The 17,788-nt window shown below is 42.9% G+C and overlaps 1 protein-coding gene across 1 annotated transcript in view; it reads right to left on the bottom strand.

Moving 5' to 3' along the window:
* The window catches only part of LOC126281304 (uncharacterized), a 41,086-nt gene extending 36,554 nt beyond the window's left edge, over positions 1-4,532 (bottom strand). Inside the window, exon 1 of the mRNA XM_049980136.1 lies at positions 4,478-4,532. The gene's annotated coding sequence lies outside the window, so the exon portion shown is untranslated. The remainder of the gene's footprint in view (positions 1-4,477) is intronic.
* Positions 4,533-17,788: the final 13,256 nt, after the last annotated feature.

Here is a 17,788-nt window from a genome sequence, read left to right on the forward strand (position 1 = left end):
GATGGACAGAAACAAGAGAAAATGGACAGGTAGGGGGAAGGAAGAGATGGGCAGAGGCAGTAGGGTAGGAGGTGGCGGACAGAGAGGGGGAGGAGGAAATCAACAGAGGCAGGAAAGAGAAGGAGAAGATAAAGACAGAATGAAGAGGACGTGGGCAGAGAGAGACGGCAGGAGCAGATGGAAAGTGAGATGAAGAGGTGAAGTATGATGGAATTACAGAGGTGAAAAAGAGGACTGAGGGGAGAAGATGGACAGCTAGGGTAAGAGAAGATGAACAGAGAGTGAAGGAGCAGATAGAGAGATGGGGCAGGAGCAGATGGATAGAGAGAGGGGGACTAACCGATGGACAGAGAGGAGTGCAGGAGGAGATGGTCAGAGAGCAGGGAGTGGAGGAGGTGGACACAGAGAGGGGGAGGAGAAGATGGACAGAGAGGGGGGAGGAGGAGATTGATTAATAGAAGACCAGAATAAGTACATAACCGGTCAATGCTGGGTACTCATGTGGTAGTATTGTTTACATGTTGAATATCTCCACAAATTTCGATGAATACCTGACTGGTGCTACTAATTCGAAAAGGAGGAACGTCATTGTTTCCAATCAACAAAGAGCCTGTTATTGAGGGAGCAGTAGCTGTGATTGGACAAGGAAAAAAATTGTGTCTTTTCGAAATTCATATTGACGGCGCTGGCCCTAACTACTTAGAGAAATCACGGATTACACAGACAGGTATTCGAATGCGTTACTTTCTCTGAATCACGGTGTCACGGGTTAGATTGCCGGCAGGGTTGGGGATTTTCTCTGCCCAGGGACTGATGTCCTCACCATTTCATCATCATGATCATCATTCACAACAGTGGCTAGATTCGAATGTGTAAAAAAACTGGACTGTGAAAAAATTAGGACTGTTGAGCGCCCCACAAACCATCATGGATTTGAAGCCTACTCCTCTGAGATGCAAGTCTAACGTCTTAATGACTGCATCACCTCGCTCTGAGATTCTTCTGGCAACTGTCTTGCTGAGTGTAGAATCACCAAATTTCCGTGAACTGAGGCCATTGATATACCACGTCGTGTGTCCTTTTGCTGCAACGTTCCACCATAAGTGCAATTCCTTTTTATACAACATAAAAGTCAGCTGTTTACCATTGGTGAAAGAACATTGTCTATTGACGTACTGTCCAGTGCTGCAGCGGTTCAAGTAGCCACCTGAATTCATACTATCGAGAGAAGAATGAATCCCTATCACAATTTCTTCACACTTGAGGAAACCATGATTATTATTAACTTTCATAAAGAAGTTGTGTAAGTGGCCGTTTCAACCTTACTGTAAGGCAACAGTTTATTGCTCCGTATTTTTCAAAGGATTCCCTGTGAAGATGTAAAGTTTTTGAAACACGACGTTCGATATGCCACGAAAAACAATTATTTAGTGATGTGCGTTAACTCCATAGCGCCTATCCTTCAAGCAAGAAAGACCTCTCTTTCTTAAAGAGTTTAAGCTACAAGACACAACGTAATTAGTCAAAAATTCTCAAATATGTTGAACATTGTTTCCCTGATTTATTGAAATTAAAGTGAACACCTGAGTGAAATAGGGTTACTCTTCTATACTCGATAAAATAAAATCCCAATTAAAATGACCAAAGGGACAGATTGAATATTTAATAACGAAATTATTTATTGCACTAGTTGGAAGGGATAGCGACTTGCAGAATTCTAAGAACTACTTCTGACGGTAAATCCAAAATCTGTGAAGCTTGTGGTAGAGTACCGGGGAGAAATGTTTGGGAACAGTTCTGCACTTAATGTCTAAGGAAGAAGCTAAAAAACTGTATGAATCTGGAGACATTCTAATGACTGAATACGATATGTCACAGGCAAGAAAGTTACTCGCAGAGAACTTACTCATACCTACATAATTCGTAGTTTTCAACGATCAGAAACAATTTGAATAATATTCTTTTTGTAACACGCTTCATTACAAAACATTAAAAACACTTCAAAACAGACCTGTCAACCCACTTGGACATGGTGATAGTCAGTCTGCTTACTACTCGCGGTCTGATACCAAAAAACGTTTTATTCAGATTCATATTCATATTCACTTCATAAAAGAACGTTGTATACATGGACGAGCCCTGGAGATACTAAAAGGTATCAGATAGATTATATAATGGTAAGACAGAGATTTAGGAACCAGGTTTTAAGTTGTAAGACACTTCCAGGGGCAGATGTGGACTCTGACCACAATCTATTGGTTATGTCCTGTAGATTAAAACTGAAGAAACTGCAAAAGGTTGGGAATTTAAGGAGATGAGACCTGGAAAAACTTAAAGAACCACAGGTTGTACAGAGTTTCAGGGAGAGAATAAGGGAACAATTGACAGGAATTGGGGAAAGAAATATAGTAAAAGAAGAATGGGTAGCTCTGAGGGATGAAGTAGTGAAGGCAGCAGAGGATCAAGTAGGTAAAAAGACGAGGGCTAGTAGAAATCCTTAGGTAACAGAAGAAATATTGAATTTAATTGATGAAAGGAGAAAATATAAAAATGTAGTAAATGAAGCAGGCAAAAAGGAATACAAACGTCTCAAAAATGAGATCGACAGGAAGTGCAAACTGGCTAAGCAGGGATGGCTAGAGGACAAATGTAAGGATGTAGAAGCTTATCTCACTAGGGGTAAGATAGATTCTGCCTACAGGAAAATTAAAGAGACCTTTGGAGAAAAGAGAGCCACATGTATGAATATCAAGAGCTCAGATGGAAACCCAGTTCTAAGCAAAGAATGTAAGGCAGAAAGGTGGAAGGAGTATATAGAAGGTTTATACAAGGGCGATGTACTTGAGGACAATATTATAGAAATGGAAGAGGATGTAGATGAAGACGAAATGGGAGTTACGATACTACGTGAAGAGTTTGACAGAGCACTGAAAGACCTGAGTCAAAACAAGGCCCCCGGAGTAGAAAACATTCCATTAGAACTACTGACAGCCTTGGCAGAACCAGTCCTAACCAAACTCTACCGTCTGGTGAGCAAGATGTATGAGACAGGCGAAATACCCTCAGACTTCAAGAAGAATATAATAATTGCAATCCCAAAGAAAGCAGGTGCTGACAGATGTGAAAATTACCGAACTATCAGGTTAATACGTCACAGCTGCAAAATACTAACGCGAATTCTTTACAGACGAATGGAAAAACTGGTAGATGCGGACCTCGGGGAGGATCCCTTTGGATTCCGTAGAAATGTTGGAACACGTGAGGCAATACTGACCTTACGACTTATCTTATAAGAAAGATTAAGAAAAGGCAAACCTACGTTTCTAGTATTTGTAGACTTAGAGAAAGCTTTTGACAATGTTGACTGGAATACTCTCTTTCAAATTCTAAAGGTGGCAGGGGCAAAATACAGGGAGCGAAAGGCTATTTACAATTTGTACAGACACCAGATGGCAGTCATAAGAGTCGAGGGGCATGGAAGGGAAGCAGTGGTTGGGAAAGGAGTGAGACAGGGTTGTAGCCTCTCCCCGATGTTATTCAATCTGTATATTGAGCAAGCAGTAAAGGAAACAAAAGAAAAATTTGGAGTAGGTATTAAAGTTCATGGAGAAGAAGTAAAAACTTTGAGGTTTGCCGATGACATTGTAATTCTGTCAGAGACGGCAAAGGACTTGGAAGAGCAGTTGAACGGAATGGACAATGTCTTGAAAGGAGGATGTAAGTTGAACATCAACAAAAGCAAAACGAGGATAATGGAATATAGTCAAATTAAATCGGGTGATGCTGAGGGAACTAGGTTAGGAAATGAGACACTTAAAGTAGTAAAGGAGTTTTGCTATTTAGGAAGTAAAATAACTGATGATGGTCGAAGTAGAGAGGATATAAAATGTAGTCTGGCAATGGCAAGGAAAGCGTTTCTGAAGAAGAGAAATTTGTTAACATCGAATGTAGATTTATGTATCAGGAAGTCGTTTCTGAAAGTATTTGTTTGGAGTGTAGCCATGTATGGAAGTGAAACATGGACAATAACTAGTTTGGACAAGAAGAGAATAGAAGCTTTCGAAATATGGTGGTACAGACGAATACTGAAGATAAGGTGGATAGATCACGTAACTAAAGAGGAGGTATTGAATAGGATTGGGGAGAAGAGAAGTTTGTGGCACCACTTGACTAGAAGAAGGGATTGGTTGGTGGGACATGTTTTGAGGCATCAAGAGATCACAAATTTAGCATTGGAGGGCAGCGTGGAGGGTGAAAATCGTAGAAGGAGACCGAGAGATGAGTACACTAAGCAGATTGAGAAGGATGTAGGTTGCAGTAGGTACAGGGAGATGAAGAAGCTTGCACAGGAGAGGGTAGCATGGAGAGCTGCATCAAACCAGTCTCAGGACTGAAGACAACAACAACAACATTCATATTCGCATAGCGTTGCAAACGAAATAACGGTCAGCTGACAAATACGAGACGAACAACTTACTATTAGCGATTCACAGTTGTTGGACCGCCTCTGGCTGCCACGAATCGTCGGCACCCATTTATATGTGATCAGCAGAAAGGAGGGAGGACGCTAAATTGCCCATTAGTACCCTCTGTTACAAACGGGCTGCAGCCGTTTGAACAAGTGATACATGTACCATACTGTCTATTTTATTTTACATACTATGTACCTTATATTTTATTCTAAAGAAGATATGTTTTTCATCAATTTTTTTGTTTGATTGGAGGAATTAACCAAATTATCAGTTGACTTCGACCGAAGGTATTATATCCAGTTTATGTATTATAGAGTGGCTTTACAGAGCACAATATCAAAAAGTTCCAGAAATGCCATTTAGGAAAAAGCGCCGTGAGCATTGTGGAAATAATCACACCCATGCTTCAGATTGTATTTACTCATTTAGTAAAACCGCCGCGCCCTACTGCGTGAAGAGGTCTGCAGCTTCAAGCTGCACATTCTCCTCCGACAGGAATGGTCGACCTTTCAAGGCCTCATTTCAGGCTCAAATGGCTCTGAGCACTATGGGACTTAACATCAGAAGTCATCAGTACACTAGAACTCAGAACTATTTAAACCTAACTGACCTAAGGACATCAACACATCCATGCCCAAGGCAGGATTCGAACCTTCGACCGTAGCGGCCGAGCGGTTCAAGGCGTTTCAGTCTGGCGCCTCTTTTTAGGGACCGGTGTGATAATTGCGTTGGGGAAGTTCAAGACTATAGGGTATGTGGTATAGTGTCTCCCACCTCATCTGACGCACCTTCTGGTACCTTCTGGCCTCTCAGACCGACCGCCGTCCCTTGTCGAAGCGCGACCAACTGGGAACTTGGAGCTCCATTCCGCAACACTGGTTTTTCGAGAGAAATGCTGTCCCATACACATTCTCCATTTTCCATCTAATCTCTACCGGTGTTTATCCTTCGGAGCCAAGGAAGGAATAACAGCACGTTGGTTCTGTTTGGACGTATTTGGTAATAGTGCCGCGGTAGTCCGTCTTTCAGCGTTTACTACACGTTTGTTGGAACGCCAAGAACGCCGCACTAATCCCTTGCATTTATGTCGGTGCATATACAGGGTGTTACAAAAAGGTACGGCTAAACTTTCAGGAAACATTCCTCACACACAAATAAAGAAAAGATGTTATGTGGAAATGTGTCAGCAAATGCTTAAATTTCCATGTTAGAGCTCATTTTAGTTTCGTCAGGATGTACTGTACTTCCTCGATTCACCGCCATGATTTCAAACGGGATACTCTACCTGTGCTGCTACAGCATGTGCCTTTACATGTACGACACGACATGTGGTTCATGCACGATGGAGCTCCTGCACATTTCAGTCGAAGTGTTCCTACGCTTCTCAACAACAGATCCGGTGACCGATGGATTGGTAGAGGCGGACCAATTCCAGGGCCTCCACGCTCTCCTGACCTCAACCCTCTTGACTTTCATTTATGGGGGCATTTGAAAGCTCTTGTCTACGCGACCCCGGTACCAAATGTAGAGACTCTTCGTGCTCGTATTGTGGACGGCTGTGATAAAATACACCATTCTCCAGGTCTGCATCAGCGCGTCAGAGATTCCATGCGACGGCGGGTGGATGCATGTATCCTCGCTAACGGAGGACATTTTGAGCATTTCCTGTAACAAAGTGTTTGAAGTCACGCTGGTACGTTCTGTTGCTGTGTGTTTCCATTCCATGATTAATGTGATTTGAAGAGAAGTAAAGAAATGAGCTCTAACATGGAAAGTAAGCGTTTCCGGACACATGTCGACATTGCTTAAAAGCAGCAACAATATCCTCAAGCGGAAACTTTTTGATAACCTATTCTCGACGTAACAATTATTTTGCTGTGAAAATAACGATTACATAGATGTATCAGATAATTTTCAATTTTAATTATGTCCTTCATACTCGGTAGTTTAAATGTTAACCTAGTTAGTTTCTGACGAGTTACTTAGGTTTCAAAATTTGAAATTCATTCTATTATAAATTTCATTATAGTTGGCCTAACGATGAAATGTAAATAACGTTGCATATTTAAATCCATTGCTGTCCGACGTATCTATAGTTAAAATCCACGTAAAAACATTGAATTCATTCTGTCTAGTCAGTATGATGCAATTTTTCACTATATATTTTACCATTACTTTAAGCATTTGTAACTTGATTACGGGTTTACGATTCAGTTTACGAGCGCGCAACCTTTTCGTGTTTTAGTAAGGTTACAGCTTTATGATTGATGTTCATCGTTATCGTTTCATAGTAATTGTGAATAGTACCGAACTGTGAATTTACTTGAAGCCTGTCATGCGTTATTCAAAATTACGTTTTGTCTTCCAAAGCAATAAAATGGCGCTAAACCGCTATTGTAATACGCTCCTGCTTTCACATCGCACATGCACTCAGCCTTTTCCTATTAACTTGTCACTGACGCCCAAAGCTTACCAAAGAGTTAACAATTTCTTAATCATGTGATTTTCTACATGCGAAAGACGCCATAAAAAATAAAGGTGTGGAAGTAATACACTAGACAGACAGTCGGTAGTAAGCCTGTTAGATCGAAACACCACTGCGGATCTTACAGAGAGTAGAACCTGTTCCGGAAAGAAAAATTGCACTTATTGAAATGGTATGTGTTGAAAACTACCTCACTGTTCGCTAGAAGGTGAGAAGACGGCAAAGTACATAATGTTGCAGTCTGTAGCGTAAGTTATTGCATAAATGACCCATGTAGGGAAACTGATTTTAATACGGCTGCTTGTGACCGTAATGTGAGAGAATGTGGAAATCTTCTCTCCTTAATGATAGCAGATGGAGACCGAATGCCTTTCCACAAACATCTCGGCAGCGCAGATAAGACGAGGCGATTTCCTACATCCCAGCGACATTTACAGCCGTCCTTTTTCCAGCGGCAACGTCTCGTGACAGCTGGCGAACTGAAAGACATGTTCTTAGGTCGACGAGATGGTGTTCTTTGTATCACATAACTTCTAAAAACTGCTGACGTATTGTGTGCAGTTACATGAGTGCAAATGACTCAACGAATACAACTTACTGCTTCACCAGAATATTAGAGCACACTGACACAAACATACAATCATCTCTTGACCAATGCAATGATGTTTCACACAGAAAGGTGTAAGAAACTAAATCTGATAAACTGATTTCTATACATGAGGTACTAGATGTCGACTTTTAAGTACTGAAGGTTAATGTTCCATAACGGGTACTTTCGACTGAGGTTCACACACATAAAAAAAAAAATTCGCATCACCCCGGTTCCCAGAACTCCTGAAGATAGACGTTGACTGTGTATGTTGTATCAACCATACAGTCCCTTTGACTGTTCGGAGATGTCACTAATCAGGCCCAAAGATGTGAACAAACATGCATGAGCAGCCCCTACTAGACGGAGATGGTCTGACAGCCGCTCACTCCCAGTCATCCCACCAGGAAGGAGGTACATACATCGTGTTGCCTGTAGCTCAACCACGATTACAGGTTCATTACCGCGGCTCGATCGCGTCCGGATTGTTACTTTGTGCCAGGGAGGGCTCTCAACAAGGGAAGCGTCCAGGCGTCTCGGAGTGAACCAAAGCGATGTTGTTCTGGCAAGGAGGAGACACAGAGAGACAGGAACTGTCAGTGAGGTGCCTCACTCAGGCCGCCCAAGGTCTACTACCGCAGTGGATGACCGCTACGTACGGACTATGGCACGGAGAAACCCTGACAGAAATGCCACCTTGTTGAATAATTCTTTTCGTGCAGCCACAGTACGTCGTGTTACGTCTGAAACTGCGATAGGCTGCATGATGCACAAATTCACTCCCGACATTCACTGGGAGGTACATCTTTGCAACCACGTTACCATGCAGCGCGGTACAGGTGCTCCCAACAACATACCGAATGGACCGCTCAGGATTGATATCACGTTGTCTTCATCGATGAGCCTCGCATATGTCTTCAACCAGACCATCGTCGGAGACATGTTTGAATTCAACCTAGTCAGTCTGAACGCCTTAATCATACTGTCCAGCGAGTGCAGCAAGGTGGAGGTTCCCTGCTGTTTCGGGATGGTATTATGTGGGGCCGACATACGACGCTGGTGGTCATGGCAGGTGCCGTAACTGCTGTTCGACACGTGAATGCCATCCTCCGACCGATAGTGCAACCATATCGGCAGCATATTGGCGAGGCATTCGTCTTCATAGACGACAATTCGTGCTCCCATCATGCACGTCTTGTGCATTACTTTCTTTCGGTTAACGACATGGCTCGCCTAGAGAGGCCAGCATGTTCTCCAGACATGAACCCCACCGAACATGCCTGGAATAGATTGAAAATTGCTGTTTTTGGACGACATGACCTGCCAAGCACTCAGAGGGATCTACGCCGAATCGCCGTTGAGGGATGGAAAAATCTGCACCTACTGTGTCTTGATGAACTTGTGGATAGTATGCCATGACGAATACAGGCCTTCATCAATGCAAGAGGACGTGCTACTGGACAATGACTACCGGAGGGTACAGAAATCTGGACCACCACCTCTGAAGGTCTCGCTGTATGGTGTTACAACATGCAATGTGTGGTTTTCCTGAGCAATAAAAAGGGTGGAAATTGTGTTTATGTTGATGTCTATTCCAGTTTTCTGTACATGTTCTGGAACTCTCGGAACCGTGGTCATTCAAAACTTTTATTGTTGTGTGTTGATAACACACCACACACAAAGATGATCAGAGGTTGACGTTCTGGACTAGAAGTCTACATAAACTCATATTCCCACCTAATGAGTCAACATGGATCTGGTTCAGGCTAGACGCCATAAAGAGGTGGCCTAGTACGACCTTCACACCGCGGTCCATGCATCGACGCCAGACAGGGCCAGATGACTTCTCGTACCTGTAGCTGATGTAAGTTTGTTGGAACAGTAAAGTGTTTCCACTACCGCCGTCTGCCTTTCTGTAGCCAACTTACTTTGCCGACGGACTCCTGTAGCCCTTAACAGGTAGGAGAGCCGAGCGCCATGCCAAAAAACCCGAAGAACGGCTCTTCCACCTATCCGTAGCAGTCATTGCACACTACGCCTCTAAATTTTCATCAAACTACTTCAGACGTACACCTGGAGTATCCACTTAAGAAAAGGAAGGAAGATTAAGATTAGAGTTTAACGTCCCGCCGACACGCAGATAATTAAATTCGAAGCACGAGCTTGGGGTGTTTCAAGAACGCGGAAATCAGCTGTGCCCATTCTAAGGAACAATCTCGGCATTGTCCGCGATCGAGTGAGGGCAATCCCTGACCCGGAACTGAACTGCCGTCGTCCAGAACACGAGACAAATGTACTATCCACTGGTAGTATGGGAAAGCGTTCTCCATTGGTGAAGAACTTTACTCATAAGACAACATAATTTGATAGTTCTTACTATATTCCATCGTTCTTTTCAGCAAATGTGGAGGACATAAAAGTGTTTTTAACATGCTAGTACTCAAGAACCGACAAAAAGGAAATCTCCTAGCGGTGTGGGCATTGTACGTTCGGCCTTACAAGCGATATATTTCACAATTCTACACAGAGAGAACGTTGTGGGCACGAAATTTGTAGGGGATGTTCGTCATTAATCTACATATTACTATTCTAGAAACTCTTATTCGACAGCTACAGTATGATCTACCAGCGCGTGAATGGTGATTCACCCTGTGGTACTTTCTATTAATCGAATGACTTCTGTGTCTGGAAATGCTTTGTGTAAGAGAAAAACTCGAAATGTACTTTGATTCAGAGTCCACATTAAACTCCAATTGTCGTAAGTGACTCGGTAAGCTGACATACGAAGACGGGGTTCCTCATGGCTGATCTATAAACAGGTGCAGAAAGGCAATTAAATTACTCAAATTCAGGAACTTCCAACTAAGATCACAGTCTGCCGTACTGTCCCAAGACTGGCCTTTACTCAGCATCTAAGTAGAAATTGTGAACTAAGACATTGCTCCTACTCTTCTTCCATTAAAAATGTTGATATTAAGAGGTCCAGCTGAATGAAGGAAGTACGTGGCACACTATTGCTTTAATGGTAACAGATTTCATGAAATAATTTCTTAAAATCTCAGACTACTGGTGTTTCCAACAATTTAATTTAGTATGTTAGATAGTACAGAGGGTTCATCGTGACTTTTGTAGCACAATCTTTGAGTACTGATCAAAGTTGTCCCAGATTAGAGCCCAGCACTGCTAAGAATCTGAATGAAAATCGTCAGCAATGGCGACCGAAGACTTTTCTTATAGGCAATATACTCATTCTGACAAATATTTTATCGAAAAGGCCGTAGGAGTGGATAGAGATACCGGGCGCCTTCTTAATCTTTGCAACAGGAAACTGCCCGTAAAAGAAAAAAAAGAAAAGAACCAGCAATGATGAAAGACGTGAGGATACAGAAGGCGATGGCAAGCACTGAATTAAAGACATACATTGTGTGTCAACAGGAAATGTGACTTGAAACTTAAAAGTGTCATGATGATCTCTAATGGCAAAAGATTTTGGATTAGTTCTGCCGTCGGAATTCCCGGACTGGACTGCCAAGTGGGAGGAGGCCATACAAAAATGATTGGAAAACCGCCAAAGGTAGCTAACGGGCGGTTATTTGAATGCCAGACACTTGAAAAGGGTAGGAAAGCTAGAATAGGCCTGCCTGAGAAAATGTGGGAAAGCTCAATGTATAGCAGGAGACAGTGAAGTGAAATGGAAAGAATATCAGGATTTCTCGTCAGGATCACACACGGTAATTTCAACATCAGAAGAAAATGGTCCAATACTTGTATGAGTAGGATTTGTTGCGAACAGCAGAGCAGGCCAGAGAATAAGTTACTGTGGACTGTTCAGTAATGGGATTAATCTCAAGTGATTCAACATACCAAGGCCATCTACATCTACATCATACTCCGCAATCCACCCAATGGTGTGTGGCGGAGGCTACTTTTGGTACCACTGTCTGATCCCTCGTACCCTGTTCCACTCGCGAATAGTACCCGGGATGAATGATTGTCGGTAAACCTCTGTACTGGCTCTAATTCATCGAATTTCCTCCTCGTAGTCAATATGCGAGTTGTATATCTGGAGGGAGGGAAGTAATATGTTGTCCGACTCCTCCTGAAAAGTGTTGTCCATAAATTTCAATAGTAACTGTCTCCGTGATGCACAACGCCTCTCTTGTACCGTCTGCCAGTGGAGTTTGTTGAGCATATCTGTAACGCTCTCTTACCAGATAAACGATCCCGTAACGAAATGCGCCGATCTTCGTTGGATCTTCTCTATCTGCTCTATCAATCCCACCTGACAGGGATCTCAGAGAGATGAACGATACTCAAGAATCGGGCGAAAAAGCAACTTATAAGCCACTTCTTTCGTGGGTGAGTTTCATTTCCATAAGATTCTTCGGATGAATCTGAGTCTGTGGTCTTCTTTTTCCACTGCCTGTTTTATATGGGCATTCCATTTAAGATCGCTCTATATATTTACGCCTAGATATTTTAGGGCAGAGGCTGTTTCCAGTTGTTTGCCATCAATAGTGTATCTGCACAGTAATGGATTTCTTTTCCTGTGTATGCGCAATGTGTTACATTTATTTACATTCAGCGTCAACTGTCAGAGCCTGCACCAGTCATCAATTCTCTGCAGGTCGTTCTGCAGATTCTTAATATCTTCTGGCGTTGGCCGGCCGGCGTGGCCGAGCGGTTCTAGGCGCTACAGTCTGGAATCGCGTGACCGCTACGGTCGCAGGTTCGAATCATGCCTCGGGCATGGATGTGTGTGATGTCCTTAGGTTAGTTAGGTTTAAGCACTTCTAAGTTCTAGGCGACTTATGACCTCAGAAGTTAAGTCCTCAGAGCCATTTGAACCATTTTTTTCTGGCGTTGCTACTTTTATATAAACAACACCATCATCTGCGAATAGTCTGAAAGAGGATCCGACGCCTTCTACTATATATATATATATATATATATATATATATATATATATATATATATATATATATATATATATATTGTGAACAGCAGTGCTCCTGTCACACTTCCCTGCGGTACTTCGGATATTACTTTACATCTGTCGATTTTGTTCCGTTAAGAGCGACGTGTTTAGTTCCATCTCCTCGTAAGTCTTGAATCTAATCGGAAGTCTGCTCCGATACTCGGTAAGCTTGTATTTTTTTCAATAAACGGCAATGCGGGACGGTGTCAAATGCCTTACTGAAATCAAGGAACTCGGCATCAACCTGAGCGCTCTTGTCCATTGCGCTGTGGATCTCACGGAGCATAGAGCGAGCTGAGTTTCGCAGTATCTCTGTTTCTGGAGTCCATGTTGATTTTAATAGAGAATATGTTCGTTTTCCTAAAAAGCGTAATAATTCTTGAGCATAAAACATGTTCCACAATTCTACAACAGATTTACGTCAACGATGTAAGGCTATAAATGGGTGGATCTAACGTACGGCCATCTTAAAAACGGAAAATACCTATGCTTTTTTCCGGTCTCTAGGTACCTTTCGTTGCTCAAGCGATCTACGATAAATTACTGCTAGAAGGGGAGCAAGTTCTTTAACATAATATACAATCTGTGAGATCCTGACCACTCATCTCTTATATAGTGCCTAGGAACTTTCTACTGGGATAGCTAGACAAAATACAAGCACACTCATATGAATGTAGTTTATTACAGTAATTGAGTTTGTATTTACAACGTGTTGTCTCAAGCAATTGGTGACATGCATATAATCAAAGTCCTTCACAATATACAATGTGAATGCAAGTATTGGGTGTGGATCACAACTCGGCTCTGTCAGTCCGGTTCTACCAGTGTGGTCGCGGCTAGGCGGCGCGTCGCTTTTATTCTCTTCGTGTAGGTGGCGCTCCTGTCCTTGTGACGTCCTAGTCAGCGTGCTACCGTCTCACAGCCGTCTCTGCTGTATCGTTCTTGATCCTCGTGACGGAGCTTTTCGTTACACCGGGACAGAATCTTATACCTATCTCATCTGCTCCTGACGCCTTTCCACTACTAAGCGATTGTAGCTGCTTTCCAGTTCCACGAGAAGTTCTCTCAGTGTCTACCATTTCGACGTTCGCACGACTATTAAAATGAGGGACAGTGTTACGACCTTCCGCGGTGAAACAGCTTCGGAAGACCGAACTCAGTATTTCAGCCTTCTCTTTGTTATCTTCCGTTTCGGTGCTGGTGTGGTCGCTGAGAGAATTTGACCCATTTACTGATTTTACATACAACCAAAATGACTTAACGTCTTAACTCAACTAGATTGACAACGCCTTATTTTCAAAATCATTGAATGCTTCTCTCATTGATCTCCTTACGCTCATTTTCGCTTCGTTGAGATTTGGTTTGTCAGTTTGAATCTGAGATGAACTGCTCTTTGTTTGTGTAGCACTTTCCTAACATGACTATTAAGCCGTGGTTTATCTTTCCCATCCCTTAAAACATTACTCGGAACATACTTGAACGATGCGTTTGAATTTTTCCATTTTTTCCGCACATCTTCGTCTTCATCCGACGACTCCGCAGCTCGTGGTCTTTAGGTAGCCTTCTCGCTTCCCGCGCACGGGGTTCCGGATTCGATTCCCGGCGGTGTCAGGGATTTTTCTCTGCCTCGTGATGACTGGGTGTTGTGTTTCTTTCATAATCATTTCATCATCATTGACTTGCAAGTCGCCGAAGTGGCGTCAGCTAAAAAGGACTTGCAATACGGCGGCCCAACTTCCCCGCATGGGGCATCCCGGCCAACAATGCCATACGATCTTTTCATTTCATCTCCGAATATTTGATGCTGACTGCTGAGGTATTCTGAAATTTGTATCCTGTCACCCTTGCTGAGAAAATATATCTTCCTGCCTTTCTTAACATTCCTTGCAGGACCCGCCGCTATAGATGCTGTCACCACCTTATCATTAGTGATACCTTTCTCTACGTTAACTGATTCGATCAATTAACATCTGTTTTTTGCCAGGAGTTCTAAAACGTTACCGTATCGAGCTGTTTCTCTAACATCCGCTGAAGCTAATTTTCGGACAAGACATCCAAGACAATGCCACACGGATACCTGTATCTGGCACAAGTTCTGATGGCATAACACTCTCAATCTGATAAGTTGAAGTCACCCCCTATTACAACGGCATGATCAGGAAAGTTACTAATGATATTCTGCAGATACTGACCCAGGTGGTCAGTAGGAGCATCCCATCACCATTTTTGACGGTTCTTTGATACTCACTTTATCCAAATTAATTCACATTCAGAATGCGTGATAACATCGCTAGATTTTGTCGAATTTTTTACTGTAATAAACACGCCGCCACCATTGGAGACTAACCTATCATTACGATAAACATTCCAATCTGTACTTAGGATTTCGTTTTCATTGACGTCTGGTTTCAACCATCTTTCTGTCCCCAATACTACCTGTGAGCTATACTGATTCTGTGACCTTTCCATGGATTCTCCTGCAGTTTACTAAAATCATATTAATCTTTGATCTGCGTGGAATTAGATTCTTTGAGATCACTTTGACTGATTTAAGAGGAAAATCGTCTTTACTCCCAAGGGAGGGGTTCTCTAACCTAAAAAAGCCTCACGTGCACGCCACACGTACAGCGATACTCTAGTAGCCGCTCCATGCACGTAGTGCGCGCCTGACCTATTGATGGGAACCCTACACTTCTGCACCCGATAGCGGAGGTCGAGAAATTAGTTTCTGATTCCGTCGCTGAGTGATCTGTGCATCTGGTGCAGAGCTTCCACTCTGCTCCAAACCAGAGGAACGTGATCAACCCTGGGTATGATGCTACATATAGAAAGCTTAGCCTGCACCACGCGTGCGTTACCAGTTGCCTTCACCAAATCAGCCAGGTGCAAAAACGAGCCGAGGATGGCCTCAGAACCCAAGCGGCAGGCGTCATTCGTGCCGACATGTGCCACTATATGCAGCCGGTTACACCCAGTGCGCGCGACAGTCGCCGGCAGGGCTTCCTCCACATCACAGATAAGACCACCCGCCAAACCTGTGGAATGCACACTGGAATTCTTTCCCGCCTTGCCTGCCATCTCCCTGAGGGGCTCCATCACCAGCCTAGCATTGGAACTCCCAATTACTTACGTACCCACCCTCTGTACTTGTCCCGACTAGGCTGGAAACTCGACCGCTGGACCAACAGGAGAGGCATCCTGTGCCTGTTGCTGAGACGTAGGGAGCCAGCGCACGACCTGCTCCCTCTTTCGCCTTCCGTCCAGTGACACACACCATTGGCTGCCACCTGCTCTGGAGTGAGGACGGACTGGTTTGATGTTGCTTATCAGAAGCCCCAGCGACATCCGGGTCACCGAGGGATTCCAGTGGCACCAAGGTTGTCGCAGGTCTCGTCACTGGAGCCGCGACGGCACATCAACTCTGAGCATTCGATGGTATCCAACGCAGCTTCCAGCTGTCTATGAACAGCAGCTAAATCTCCTTGTGTTCGCATACAACAAGCTCAGTCCCTAGCCATATCGTACTGTGTATAAGATAGATATAAGGTCTCAAGTGGAGCTATTGAGTTTGAAATGTATACAAAATATACCAAAGTAGAGTAAAGTAACACTAACAGTTGCTGTGCAGGTTTCTCACTGTACTCTGAGACCGCAAGCTATTTAAACAGAAATAAATTTCTCTACTGCAGTTGATACATTTACAGATACCTGTTATTAGAAATCCTGTTTACCGAAAAGTTACTGCACGATATAAATATTCAAACTAGAATGTACTGATCTAAACTCTACGCTGTCTACTAGCACAAAATTGAAACTTTGTGGCGTGACGAAGTTGCTCGCGAAGGAAAAATTTACACTAGGAAGCCGCCTTACATACATATTTACAAGATTTACAAAAAACTACTATTAATTTTCTAACCACTAGCCTACACAGTAAAACACACACGTATAATTCTGTTCTTTGCAGAAGCACATTAAAAAAACCGAGACTAAATTAATTTACTGTTTATCACACAGGTGCTGCTGCTCTGCTTGCGTCCTCTCGGCTCGGCGGCTGCCGCTGCACTGAGTAGTCAACGGTCACTTACTCAACTGAGTTACGCGACGGGTGGCGTGGCTGTCTGACGGCGGGAAAATTTACACTAGGAAGCCACTCTACACAAGGATATTCACAAGACTTACGCAATAACCAAAACCTGCGATTAATTTTCAAACCACTAATCTACACAGTAACATGCACACGTATAATTCACTTCCTTGCAGAAGTACGTGAGAAAGAAAACAAAGAACCTAATTAATTTCCTGTTTATTAAGGGGGATTGAAATCAGATGATCATGGTGGCTTGGAAAAATCTTGCAGGGAAAGAGAAAGAGTTGCGATAGTATATGGGCTCTCTAGTAGAAATGAAAAAGGGGGAGGACTAACCGATGTCTACAACAAATTTCAACATGTAACAGCAATCACAATTTTCTAAAGTCACAGTAAATGGCGTCAAACATGGAAATGGTCCAGAGACTGGGGAAGATACCATCTGGATTACATCATGGTGAGGAGGAGATTATGAAATGAGATGTTGGACTGTAAGGAGGATCCATTAGCATACGTAACAGTAATCACAACATAGTAATGAAGTTGAAGAGACTCATCAGGAAGAACCAGTGTGTAAAAATTCGAGATATTTAAATATTCAGGAACGATTATTTGCGTTTTCAAATTTGAAACTTGTAGCCTGTGCCTTCAATGACCGTAGAAATTTCACATACCTATTTCTTCTTGCTTAATCGCAAGCCTCCAAACACTCCGTTAATTTTTTTGCTCTATTGTTGGATCATCTATGTTTTCCAAGTCGGTGCCTATTTGTTCTCCTGTTGAGTCAGAACGCAGTTCACCTAGCAGAAACTCTGACTGCATTTCCTCCTATCCGTCCTCCGCTTATCAATAATTTTTACTTTCTAATTTTGGCGCAATTGGTTTTAATCATCATACTTGTTATAACTGTCATTCCCGTGAGCATTTCAGTTTCGATTTCTTCACAATTTGTGTCAGACATCTCGCTTTAGCTTCCCTGGTCTTTTTGCTTATTTCATTGCTGAGCTACTTATGCTGTTGTGTATCGCCCTTTTTCTGTATCCTTTTATAGTTTTGGCATCTTTGTGAGTATATACATCTGTCAAACTCACACAATTAGATATATTAAAATCTCCTTCTTTCACTACAGTGTTTTGCCTCTGCGTTTTCCTCTAGCGCCATGCAAATTATTGAC

This window comes from Schistocerca gregaria, chromosome 7, assembly GCF_023897955.1.
Source record: "Schistocerca gregaria isolate iqSchGreg1 chromosome 7, iqSchGreg1.2, whole genome shotgun sequence".
NCBI classification, from domain to species: Eukaryota; Metazoa; Arthropoda; class Insecta; order Orthoptera; family Acrididae; genus Schistocerca; species Schistocerca gregaria.